Genomic DNA, 14,107 nt, shown 5'->3' with positions numbered 1-14,107 from the left:
GGGTCCAAGTTTATGCCAGTTATTAAGCTTTGCTCTGAACACTCTTTGAACTACGAAGGGGTGTCCATAATGTTTGTTCAGGGCATCCCAAGCTTGTGTGCATACATCCTCATCACTCCTATAAAATATTCCCTCTAGTACACTAAGCGCATCTCCACTTATGTACCTTTTCAGATGTGCTGGGCTTGTACAGTTCGTTTCGATCAAAGCTTTAAAGCAGGTGCGCCATTCTGTGAACTTGAATGGGTCACCGGTAAACGTGAAAGGGATTCTTTTAGTACTTTCACTAACAAGACCTCATCTACTTTTGTCTCTAGCTCATTTTCAGAGAAAGGTTGAGCTAAAGTTTCTTTCTTGACGCAAGAAAGGTTACTGTGATGCGGTGGCAGCTGATTTGAAGGCATAGTGCTTTTTTCTTTAACATCTTCTATTTCAGCATTCAATCTTGATTCCTCTTCTGCATACACAATATATTCAGCTTCCATTACTTCAAGATCTCTTTGCTCTTCCAGCATTTTTAACTTCTCTTGTTGGGCCTCCTTTCTTTGAGCTGAGATTTCTTGTTCTCTCTTTAGTTCAGCACATTTTGGAGCTAAGCGTGCCGTTGCTTCTGCTCTTTTTACTGACATATTACTTCAATGCTGACTATCTCTTTCTGCTCTCGACACAGTTGAACCATAAATTGACCTGGCGTCGTCTCTTTGCAGTAGCTGAGTGAGTGTTTCCTTTACAGCTTCAGCATCAAACTCCATTGTGCCAACTTCTGCGCAACGTCCTTTCAGTAGTGTAGTTATTTCACTAGTAACTGAAGTGCAGCTATCCATTCTCCTTCTTATATCTTGAGATGGGACGTTCAGTGCATGAATACTCTCATATATTTGTTTTAACTCCGCTTCACGTTTCTCTGATGTCACCATCATATCATTTAACTTGGTTTTAGAGCACTCTTCTCACAGCTTGGATCTGATGAACTGAGCTTCAGCTTTGAAGTTTAAGTATGTGAACATAAACCGAACATGAACCGTTCTCTTTTTGCTAATTCGTCATGTCTCAACTCAAGCATTTTTTCTGTTGGACACCTTTCTCTTTCTGATTGCCTAACTACCTGCTCAACTCGTGATGATGATTCCTGGAATCTCGTCTTATTAACTTCCAGATCTGCATTAATTTCAGCTAAGCGTTCTTCATATCTTTCTCTGTCAGAGGCATCAATCTGTTTCTAATTTCCCCTCTAATTGTGCCTTTTCTTCTTCAAGAGCTTGAATCACTTGGTCTAAGACACAGCTCTCTGATCTATTTTGATCCATGTTGTTAACCCGCTTTAAACTACACTATTATCCAGCTTTAAACCCTGATAACAAGCTTTAATACCATGAGGAAATTGCACAATGGCAATTATTAAACAAGTTACACACCTTTTATCAACTTAACTTGAAAAGTATCAAAAGCAAATATTTGCAAAAATCACTTGATAACTATTTTAACTTGAATAAATGTTAGTCAACCAATAAATGAAAATTCAAGCTGAAAAGATGCAGTCTGACATGCAAATCCAAAGGTAGCAACCCTTTGACAGCTGCATTGTCCAAAACCATTGCAACGTTGTCACCTTGTGGCTGTCCTTCGTCACTGCAGCACTATCGTCTTGCGTTGCCCTTCTGCACAGCAAAGCATGCAGTCACGCGAAACGCAATAAAGTTTCAATGTGACGAAATCGCGTAGAATGGCAGCGTCCTCACTTAATAGCTGCAGTTTTCCACCGAGGTTGACTGGACTATGCTCTTCACATCGAGGTCTGGCAATCTTTCCTTTTCCACAATGAACTCTTGCACTCTTCCAGGGGGATGTAAACAGAAGTTTTTTCACTATAATGGCTCCTGAATGTTTTTTCCAGATCAGAAAAATCCCGCTTCAACTGATGCCTTCGACCTTTTAATGTTTTTCTCTCAGGAATCAGGATATTCCATATCACAAAATCGAATGAACACTGTGAAAAAACTGGAAAAATAAACCAAAATTACAATCAAATTTGTTGAAGCGATTCTGCCATGACATCACTTGAATCATATTCCATTTAACTGAACTCTCGGGTTCTAAGGGGTATAAGATTTTTTTTACTTTCCTTACAAGTTTAACGTCAAGGAGAATGAGAACTATGTCGGTGTGTGAATACAGTGATGGCTAAAGAAAATTATTAGTTTTTGCAATGGTACAAAACAGTTTCCACAGACATTTGTCATGAAGGAGGAAATTACCTTTGTGCGATAAAGACTTGAGTTCCTGGAATGTGGTGGTGTTGTCCCCTTCCGATCAATTACAATTGCTTCAGGTTGCATGAAGGTCTTTTGCAACAGATTCCTCACTAAGGACACAATCACATTGGTCCGCTACATTCAGAAGACAGTGTCAAACAGCTCAATCCAATGTCTTGAATATCTGGCCTATGATGAGAAAATATCAATTACAGCATGCTCTGAACCGAGGTGAAATATAAATCAGTGGATACTATGTTGATGGATACGCTGAATGTTTGGATGATTGAATGATGGATACGCTGAAAATGTCTAGGTTATTTCTGGCACGGACACCAAAAGTGCCATTGCTCAACAAGTACCAACCCAGTTCAGTATGTGTTGATGCACCAACAATGGCTAGTAAAGCTTGAAGGACAATACAATGTACATGTTAAATACATATGGGAATGTTAATGGAATTAGCTTAAAAACACATTTGCCGGTGTCCAAGCTTTCTTGTATACATTGGATGCTCCAGAGGACGTTGACCCTTGGGATGCTCTTTTTGGGTGGTCGTACCAATGCAATTCAGTTTACAGCTCAAGAAGGGTTGGCTATTCAATATACATGCTTCTGTAGTCTTTACCCGTTCTGCCAGAAGACAAAGATTTATCTGACTGGGCATCCAAACATAATCTTTTGAGATTTCAAACCACTAGACACCTACATTGTTTTTTTATCGCTGAAAGGCCTTTATCACTCCGTTTTACCATACAGGGTCGGTGGTAAGCTGTTCTTCCCCTTGTGTAGATTATGTGCAGAGTCTAAAAATCAGGTTAACTGATTGTTCACATACTGATTCAGAAAGGGGTAGCTGGGTTTCTATTGTGTTGGTTAACACTATGAGTGCCAATTGCCTACGTGAATTGGCGTTTGAGTTTGTAATTAAAATAAAAAAATGTGAAAGCTACACCCTCCTCGTTCCATGGCCTTTCCTAAATTGGTGTATATTACATGGTTCCATTGTCATAATTCTAAACTCATAAAAGGAACTGTCGAAGTGCATGATTGTTATGTTTAGATTTATGTTTTTTTGAACTGCCACCTTAACGTGGTGGAGGGGTTTGAGTACCCGAGTGAGCTATGTTGTCTGGGGCTATATGCCCCTGGTAGGGTCTCCCAAGGCAAACAGGTCCTAGGCGACGGGTCAGACTAAGAGCAGTTCAAAACCCCCTTAATGAAGAGTAACATTTTGAGTTCCTTGACGTCGCCCGGTATGGCGCAACCGGGGCCCCACCCTGGAGCCAGGCCCGGGGTTGGGGCTCGTACGCGAGCGCCTGGTGGCCAGGCCTTTCCCCATGGGGCCCGGCCGGGCTCAGCCCGAAGGAGCGACGTGGGGCCGCCTTCCCGTGGGATCACCACCCACAGGAGGGACCATAAGGGGCCGGTGCGGAGAGGATTGGGCGGCAGTCGAATGCGGGGGCCTAGACAACCCGATCCCTGGACACGGAAAACTAGCTCTAGGGACGTGGAATGTCACCTCGCTGGCGGGGAAGGAGCCTGAGATCGTGCGTGAGGTTGAGAGGTTCCGAATAGAGGTAGTCGGGATCACCTCTACGCACGGCTTGGGCTCTGGAACCACACTCCTTGAGAGAGGATGGACTCTTCACCACTCTGGAGAGGCGGCAGGCTGGTGTGGGTTTGCTTATAGCTCCCCAGCTTTGCCGCCATGTGTTGGAGTTTACCCCGGTGAACGAGAGGGTCGTTTCCCTGCGTCTACGTGTCGGGGATAGGTCTCTCACTGTTGTTTGTGCCTACGGGCCGAACGGCAGTGCAGAGTACCCGACCTTCTTGGAGTCTCTGGGAGGGGTGCTGGAAAGTGCTCCGACTGGGGACTCTATCGTTCTACTGGGGGACTTCAACGCCCACGTGGGCAACGACAGTGACACCTGGAGGGGCGTGATTGGGAGGAACGCCCCCCCGATCTGAACCCGAGTGGTGTTCAGTTATTGGAATTCTGTGCTAGTCACAGTTTGTCCATAACGAACACCATGTTCAAGCATAAGGGTGTCCATCAGTGCACATGGCACCAGGACACCCTAGGCCGCAGGTCGATGATCGACTTTGTTGTCGTTTCATCTGACCTGCGGCCGTATGTCTAGGACACTCGGGTGAAGAGAGGGGCGGAGCTGTCAACTGATCACGACCTGGTGGTGAGTTGGATCCGATGGCGGGGGAGGAAGCTGGACAGACAGGGAACGTCTGGCCGAGTCTCCTGTCAGAGAGAAGCTCCCACCTCCGGCAGAGCTTCGACTGGATCCAGAGGGAGGCTGGAGATATTGAGTCCGAGTGGACCATGTTCTCCACCACCATTGTCGAAGCGACCGCTCGGAGCTGTGGCCGTAAGGTGTCCGGTGCCTGTCGAGGCGGCAATCCCCAAACCCGGTGGTGGACACCGGAAGTAAGGGATGCCGTCAAGCTGAAGAAGGAGTCCTATCAGGCCTGGTTGGCTTGTGGGACTCCTGAGGCAGCTGACGGGTACCGACAGGCCAAGCGGACTGCAGCCCGGGTGGTTGTGGAGGCAAAAACTCGGTCCTGGGAGGAGTTCGGTGAGGTCATGGAGAAGGACTATCGGCTGGCCTCAAAGAGATTCTGGCAAACTGTCCGGCGCCTCAGGAGAGGGAAACAGTGCCCTACCAGGATCTCCTCAATCCCGCCGTCATGTCTTCCATTGAGGAAGCTGAGGATGAGGGCTCAGATGTGGACTCGTCCATCACCCAGGCTGAAGTCACAGAGGTGGTCAAGAAACTCCTCGGTGGCAAGGCACCGGGGTTGGATGAGATCCGGCCTGAGTACCTCAAGTCTCTGGATGTTGTGGGGCTGTCTTGGTTGACACGCCTGTGCAACATAGCGTGGCGGTTGGAGACAGTGTCTCTGGGATGGCAGACCGGGGTGGTGGTACCTCGGGATCCAGTCAAAGCTCTGCCAGAGGTGGGAGTTAAAGATCTCTCTGACAGGAGACTCGGACAGATGTTCCCAGCAGACCCTTACAGTACACTTGGGCCTGCCGAGTCTGTCCAGCTTCCTCCCCCGCCATCAGATCAGTTGACAGCTCCCCCCTCTCTTCACTCGAGTGTCCAAGACATACGGCCGCAGGTCAGATGAAACGACAACAAAGTCCCCAGTAGAACGATAGAGTCCCCAGTCGGAGCACTTTCCAGCACCCCTTCCAGAGACTCCAAGAAGGTTGGGTACTCTGCACTGCCGTTCGGCCCGTAGGTACAAACAACAGTGAGAGATCTATCCCCGACCCGTAGGCGCAGGGAAACGACCCTCTCGTTCACCGGGGTAAACTCCAATACATGGCGGCAGAGCTGGGGAGCTATAAGCAAACCCACACCAGCCTACCGCCTCTCACCATGGGCAACTCCAGAGTGGTGAAGAGTCCATCCTCTCTCAAGGAATGTGGTTCCAGAGCCCAAGCCGTGCGTAGAGGTGATCCCGACTACCTCTAGTCGGAACCTCTCAACCTCACACACGATCTCAGGCTCCTTCCCCGCCAGCGAGGTGACGTTCCACGTCCCTAGAGCTAGTTTTCCGTGTCCAGGGATCGGGTTGTCTAGGCCCCCGCCCGATCCTCTCCGCACCAGCCCCTTATGGTCCCTCCTGTGGGTGGTGAGCCCACGGGAAGGTGGCCCCACGTCGCTTCTTCGGGCTGAGCCCGGCCAGGCCCCTTTAATGAAGTGAAATAGACAGTCTGTATTAGACTTGAGTTGTATTTACTCTTGGAGAAGTTGGATAGATGAGTGCTCTACACAGACACTCATTCAGTGATCTTTGGCACGCCACAACTATTGGGTACTGTTGAGGAAAGTGCAGGACGTGAGCCGAGGGTTTCGGGAGCAGCAGCTGAAGACGAATCAACAGTGGTAATGGTAGGGGTGGTAATGTCTGGGTTCATGTGTTGATGATAAACCAATCATTGAACAATTTTGAATAATATGTATATCCTTCATACACAAAGGGAGGGGACTGAAAGATGATATCATGGTTAACCAATCATTGTATAATCATGTAAAATGTGTACCTCCCTCATAAACATCATGAATAAAAAACATTATAAAAGGGCCTGGAGGGTCCCATAACGAGGGCTTTTTGATCAGTGGCTTGAGAACAGTTGATCTGACTCTTGGCTACTGGACCCTCCCGGAACCCGGCGCTGTACTACTGATTGACTAGCCGAAAGAAAGGTAGGAACTTGTAAGAGCTCTGTCTCCCTCTTGTTCTCAGTGTGTGTTATTGTCAAATGCTTGATCATAATTCCTCTGCTTCTGAGCCGCAGCCCTGTTTTTACTAGAGATAGTAGCCATTGAGAATAACGCATACTCCGTAAATCAAAACTTAGACCTTGAGACGATATCAGTTCCCCGTTCCAGGTCCCTTGCAGGCAACTGTGCGAAAGGGATAGACGCATTCGTCGGTGAGTGTTTTTGTTACTGGTTAGCTCCAAGGTTGGGTAAAAGTACATTCATTCCTTGAGGTGTATATGAGTATATTTTCGATAGTATATAGTTGGGTCAAAAGAAGCGGGTTGACCAGGGATTCGTTCCCGAGAAGGAATACTGAAACCTGTGTCCCCCCCATTAAAAGATCCAACCTCTGGCATTGCGTCAGTGAAGTCATTGCCCTGAGTGCTCGGAGGTTGCCTTAGAGCCAGATAGGAGGGAAACAGGCTGACAAGGGTTTGTGAATTACAGCTGGGAAATACCCACACGTTGGAGAGCACCATACAGTAGTTTAAATGGACCAAAAGGGTACCTAAGGGCTATTTATAGTCAGCACAAGTACGTTAGGGGCGACTTTCAGTACCTCAGTCTCGGTGACTGAACCGGTTCTAAATAATCACGACTACAAATATTGTTGAGCGATAGGAACCGCCAGGTGGAAACATAAAACTTTCCTCAGTCGGAGGATTGATTGATAGGACCGTTCCAGACTTAGGACACGTCATAAGCCAGGGTGGAAGTTAACTGACCTTGAAGTGGGTCAAGTTACGCCTTACGCTACATTCCAGTGCCTAGTAAACTGAGTTTGGTGTAATCCCTCCAAAGAAGTAAAATTAAAAAAAAAAGATCCTAGGCCAAGTGGGAAATAACCAAAGACGCTTGGTGACGTCACCTGAATAAAACTGAGGTCTGATATATAACAGGAGGTAAGTTGATCAGGTGATTCCGGAGTTAAAGGCGGCTAAAGTACCACCTCTAGGCCCATTCTTGACTGACTTCTGGTAACCGATGAGTTACCAGATGGTGACAGCATTGCGCAATTTGTTTGTGGTGGCCCAAAGACATATGGTTACCAAACTGTTAAAGGTCTGACTTGTCTCAAAGCAAAAGGCATTTCTCACAACAGCTACAACACAACTCTTAAATTGAAAATTTAGAGACGCTAACAAGATTGGTTGATAACTTTGTATGAGGCAAAGGTGGTGATCATGATCATATTGATCCAATGCACCCACCCTTTGGTTATTTTGTTATTGACTATGCTACTTTAAAAGTGATAATCTGCTCTACCCAGTTCTGAGAAAAGGCTTGAAAGATTTAACACTTGCCAGAGAGCTGGTCTTTATGCCCATTCGGCATAATTCCCACTCTCTTAGGCCTTAACCCCACCCAGCTATTTAAGTATTCAAATGGGGACACTGGCCTTTTGCTTAACTGGTCTCGTTGGTGTCTAATAAACACATACTATACAAAGCCAAATAAAATAAAATGTATAAAAATTCACATGCACTTGTTACATCAGATATAAAAAGCACAGTCAAAGGTAAAGTGGCTTAGCAGCAAGATTCATAATAGTGGCAGCAATGTAAGTGCAGATAGTTTGAGTGCAGGTGGACAGCCACTGAGCTGTTTGGCAGTTTTGCTGTACTGAATGGACTGGGTTGTCCCCATCATTCATCAGAATCAGAGAGAGTTCTTTTGCCAAGTAAGTTTCACCGCAAACAAGGAATTTAAATAAATAAAAACAAGAATAGTGGAATGAGCATAAAGACAGTATACTGAGCATTAAGAAATCAAAACTATTGCATCCTGATGTCTTTGCTTGCTGGTTCAGTAGGACCCTCTGCTCACTATTGTGAAGACAATGTAAACATAATCGCTAGGCATAATCACACACACCTGGATGAGTGACCAGTCAATCAGGTAGCTTACTATCAAACTAAGTGACTTGCTCAGATTTGTGAAGAAAAGCTGGCTACCCAGCGAACAAGCTAGAAACTAGCAATGCAAAGAACTTTCTCAAAAGTAATTATCTGTAGCTAGTTAGCAAATGTTAGACTTGCCCGTATTCATGTAGGAATGTTTAGTGGTAGACAGAATATCGTCTGATTACACACAAAGTACTTTTGCGTTTCTTTTCATCAGAAGAATCTGCAGTGTCTCGTTCTCTGACGTTTTGAACAGTATCCAAGTCTGGGATTTCCTCATCATTGTCCGATTGATCTTTCGAGTCAGAGAGGGCCATGGCATCATTGTGGAAAATGTTTGTGATTTATACAAGTAAAAACTTCTCAGAGTCTGGAATAGCAGTTGTTTAATTACTTGCACACGGGAACAATTGCTTTCACAAAACAGAGTGTAAGTACAGAGACCAACAGAGTAGTGTCATAACAATTGTTCTGATTACATATTATGGCTTCTAGCTCTTTATACTCCTCCTTGTCAGCTGGCAGAATATTATCTCTAATTCTACGAGATACATACAAAACAAGTAGTCATACTAATAGGAAAACAAGACAGAACCCTATACTGCCATGGCAACCATAGTTCTAGGTCATAGTTACCAGACCTCCTGATCTGAGCTACCCCTAGTGTCCTACACAAAAGGAAGAATACAGAGGAGATACAGGCAGCTTTACCTTGGCGCCAACTGAACAGGGTTGTTGATAAGATAGGGTTGAGGCCTGGGGCCTTGGTTGTGGCCCTAATAGCTTCTAAGAACAGGCCATGCTGACCTAGGTCTTCTTCTATATTTGGCAACCATGAACAGTCTAAAGCAATTTCAGGCCTAGTCTAAAACAGTTCATTTATTACAGTTCATTTACAGAATAAAGGATAGAATAATCCATCCATCATCTTCCGCTTATCCGGGGCCGGGTCGCGGGTGCAGCAGTCTAAGCAGGGATGCCCAGACTTCCCTCTCCCCAGACACTTCCTCCAGCTCTTCCGGGGGGACACCGAGGCGTTCCCAGAGAGACATAGTCCCTCCAGCGTGTCCTAGGTCTTCCCCGGGGTCTCCTCCCGGTGGGACAGGACCGGAACACCTTCCCAGGAAGGCGTTCCGGAGGCATCTGAAACAGATGCCCAAGCCACCTCAGCTGACCCCTCTCGATGTGGACGAGCAGCGGCTCTACTCTAAGCTCCTCCCGGGTGACCGAGCATCTCACCCTATCTCTAAGGGATCGCCCAGCCACCCTGCGGAGAAAGCTCATTTCGGCCGCCTGTATCCGGGATCTTGTCCTTTCGGTCATGACCCAAAGCTCATGACCATAGGTGAGAGTAGGAACGTAGATTGACCGGTAAATCGAGAGCTTCGCCTTACGGCTCAGCTCTTTCTTCACCACGACAGACCGATACATTGACCGCATTACTGCAGAAGCTGCACCGATCCGTCTGTCAATCTCCTGTTCCATCCTTCCCTCACTCGTGAACAGGACCCCTAGATACTTAAACTCCTCCACTTGAGGCAGGCACTCTCCACCAACCTGAAGTGGGCAAGCCACCCTTTTCCGACTGAGGACCATGGCCTCGGATTTGGAGGTACTGATTTTCATCCCCACCGCTTCACACTCGGCTGCAAACTGTCCAAGTGCATGCTGAAGGTCCTGGCTTGAAGGGGCCAACACGACAACATCATCCGCAAAGAGCAGAGACGAAATCGTGTGGTCCCCAAACCTGACACCCTCCGGCCCCTGGCTGCGCCTAGAAATTCTGTCCATAAAAATTACGAACAGAACCGGTGTCAGCCAAGACAGCCCCGCAACATCCAGAGACTTGAGGTACTCAGGCGGATCTCATCCACCCCCGGTGCCTTGCCACCGAGGAGTTTCTTAACCACCTCTGTGACTTCAGCCCGGGTGATGGACAAGTCCACCTCTGAGCCCTCATCCTCTGCTTCCACAATGGAAGACGTGACGGCGGGATTGAGGAGATCCTCGAAGTACTCCTTCCACCGCCCGACGACATCCCCAGTTGAGGTCAACAGCTGCCCACCTCTACTGTAAACGGCGTTGGTAGGGCACTGTTTCCCTCTCCTGAGGTGCCGGATGGTTTGCCAGAATCTCTTTGAGGCCAGCCGATAGTCCTTCTCCATGGCCTCACCGAACTCCTCCCAGGCCCAAGTTTTTGCCTCCACAACCACCCGGGCTGCAGTCCGCTTGGCCTGTCGGTACCCGTCAGCTGCCTCAGGAGTCCCACAAGCCAACCAGGCCTGATAGGACTCCTTCTTCAGCTTGACAGCATCCATTACTTCCGGTGTCCACCACCGGGTTCGGGGATTGCCGCCTCGACAGGCACTGGAGACCTTACGGCCACAGCTCCGAGCGGCCGCTTCGACAATGGCGGTGGAGAACATGGTCCACTCGGACTCAATATCTCCAGCCTCCCTCGGGATCCAGTCGAAGCTCTGCCGGAGGTGGGAGTTAAAAATCTCTCTGACAGGAGACTCGGCCAGACGTTGCCAGCAGACCCTTACAGTACGCTTGGGCCTGCCGAGTCTGTCCAGCTTCCTCCCCCGCCATCGGATCCAACTCACCACCAGGTGGTGATCAGTTGACAGCTCCGCCCCTCTCTTCACTCGAGTGTCCAAGACATACGGCCGCAGGTCAGATGAAACGACAACAAAGTCGATCATCGACCTGCGGCCTAGGGTGTCCTGGTGCCACGTGCACTGATGGACACCCTTATGCTTGAACATGGTGTTCGTTATGGACAAACTGTGACTAGCACAAAAGTCCAATAACTGAACACTGCTCGGGTTCAGATCAGGGGGGCCGTTCCTCCCAATCACGCCCCTCCAGGTGTCACTGTTGTTGCCCACGTGGGCGTTGAAGTCCCCCAGTAGAACGATAGAGTCCCCAGTCGGAGCACTTTCCAGCACCCCTCCCAGAGACTCCAAGAAGGTCGGGTACTCTGCACTGCCGTTCGGCCCGTAGGCACAAACAACAGTGAGAGACCAGGATAGAATAAGAATAGGGTAATAAATTAATCCTTAACAATTCCTCATTTTTGTCCCACCAGGACAATAAACAAACAATCAATTTATTAAAAGAATGCATATAGAGGATTATCAAAAGGAATTACATTTATCATCCTGGATCTTTAGGATCAGGATGCTACATTTACTTAAATAAGTTACATCTGAATGTCAAGAGAGTTGTTATGGTTATATGAATTATACAAAATACAAGAAACTGAAACAGGAGGATCTGGCTCTTCTTCTCCAATGCGAGGGTCCATCATAGTAGTCGTCCTGTGGTTCACCACACTGGGCCAAGGCCCCTTCTGGGTTTGATGTATACCATCGTGACAACTCCAGGTTAATTATGTGTATATTTACCTAAGCGTGGGCTTGTTAGGCATTCAGTATAGGTTAGCATCAATAAATCAATATCAGTAGATCAATTCTGAACATTGTGATATTTTTAGACTAATACATGTCATTTAGCTCTATGCCAAATTTATTATTTTTGTAACACAATGCATTTAGGGCCACTTGACAAATGGCACGTAGGAAGAGTATTAATAGGCCTATGGCCACTATGACTATAATGACTATACCAATCCATTCAAAGACTACCCAGCAATACTGACCCCACAACTCCATCCAGGAGAGTGGTCCTTTGATGTTTTTATTGTGGGCCAGGCGGGAAACTTTTCATTAATTAGGTCATTAACAGAGACAGTTGAGTCATAGTTAGTCATTAATAGAGACAGTGGAGTCATAGTTAGGTACAAATGTACAGCATTCCTGTCCTATCAGAGCACAGGTTCCTCCCTGGGAGGCTAACAGATAGTCCAAAGCTGCCTTGCTCTGGAGAGCAAGCAAGTGTACAGCTCCTCAGAGATCAGACTACTCGCCCCAGCGGTCACATTAGCAAGATGTTCTATTTCCAAAGCCAAATCATGCACCTGATCCAAGGACTGCATCACACCACACATGGGCATGCCCATCATTCGAGTGCCCCAGGTCTGCATATGCGTCAGCCAGGACAGGTCCGTTGTTGGTCGCTTGCTACTATTGACAACAACAGGTAAAGAATCCAACACTCGCATTGCCGGAATGACGTATGCCAATTCACAAGTGCCAGCCCAGTTTCTAGGCAGAAAATCATAAGCCTGAGTACCACACACCCAATAAGTACCTTTTAAGGCAGCTATGTCACAGGCAGCGGCTACGGATAGTAGGGCAAGTAAACTGGCTGTTCCATCCTTTAGACATCTTAAGGGTGAATTTGATCTGGTAAATGTTGGGGAAGTGGGAACATTTGCAGCCATACCTATGACCATGTGACAGTGTGAGTGTCCCAACAGCACTGACCCTGTGCCTTCTCGGTGTATACACCACGTCAGAGGTTTCAGGACAGTCACAGTTACCGGGACAGCCTTTCTTTTGCAAGAGTAGCACAGGGTGGATGTCTCCTCACATCCGATGTTATCTTTCACCATTGTACTTGGCCCATATTTACTGTGCAGCTGGGTACTCTTGGGAAACAATAAAGCACACGTGTCACAGTCAGAGATTGGAACAACATAAGGGGCACACACCCTGTGGAACTGTGGTATTAGCCCACATATTACGCATTTTCCCTTCTTGATGGCTCTTGCATGAGCGAGAGTAAGGTGGCTGTATAGGTTACTGGTCCTGCCTTTAACAGCCTGGTCCTGGTGTGTGCCAGTTACCTTGGCTCTGTTACAGTTTACCACTACCACCTGGTGGCCTGGGTGAATTATCCGGTTCTCTGGTTTTGGAGCTCTCTCAGGGGTGGCTAAAGTACAGAAAAACAGTACCGGTGGTTTATGTGGATGGGTTCATTACAGAGAATACAATTCCAACTTCATATTTTATGGGCACATGTGTTATCATTACTCTCTCTGAACAATCGTTGCCTATAACTGCTTCCTTCTTTCCCTGGTCTCATGAAGCTGTTTTACACATTTGGGCAGAAGATTTTGGTGAAGCAGGTAAGAGACTTACTACAGTTGCAGGAGACCCTGGGGTGAACAGACATTCTATATGGGTTATTCTGTCTCCCTTACAAACAGTGTGGTTCACTAATGGAGGATATTTAGTCTGTTTTTTACCTCTGGTATAAATTGGGTTGGGTATTGTGGCAAGGACGGGACAAGAGTTGGTCCTCCCTTTTCTCCTATGGACCACCCGGTCCCTACAGATGGTGGACCATTGCACCTGGATACCTCAATCAATGAGAGCAACCTGTTTTCGATGAGTTCTTTTCCTGAGGTATTAATAATGAATAACATGCATACAGCATAAAACTTGTTAGGGATATTTAGCCTGTTGTGTAATTGTAAGGTATAGGTGAGAGAGCCTCCAGAATGTGTTCTTGGAGTGTGTGGGTGAGTGGTGGATGTATTTAGGTGCAGTGTAAGGGTGCAGTGTAAGTGTGTTTACGTGTGGTGACATCTGGTCTCTTTGTTCGGTTCGGCTGTCAGAGTCAATTTCCATGCCTGTCCTTTCCTAAGATGTTAAGCTGTCGTGTTGTTCATTGGGGCCAACTGCTAAGGCCCATTGTCAATTGGTTGATCAGTTGTTGCTTCCTTCGCAGAAGGAAGATCAGTTATCTT

This window comes from Esox lucius, chromosome 3 (assembly GCF_011004845.1).
Source record: "Esox lucius isolate fEsoLuc1 chromosome 3, fEsoLuc1.pri, whole genome shotgun sequence".
Lineage (NCBI taxonomy): Eukaryota > Metazoa > Chordata > Actinopteri > Esociformes > Esocidae > Esox > Esox lucius.
The sequence above is the reverse complement of the archived record's forward strand: the minus strand, read 5'-3'. Positions refer to the sequence as shown.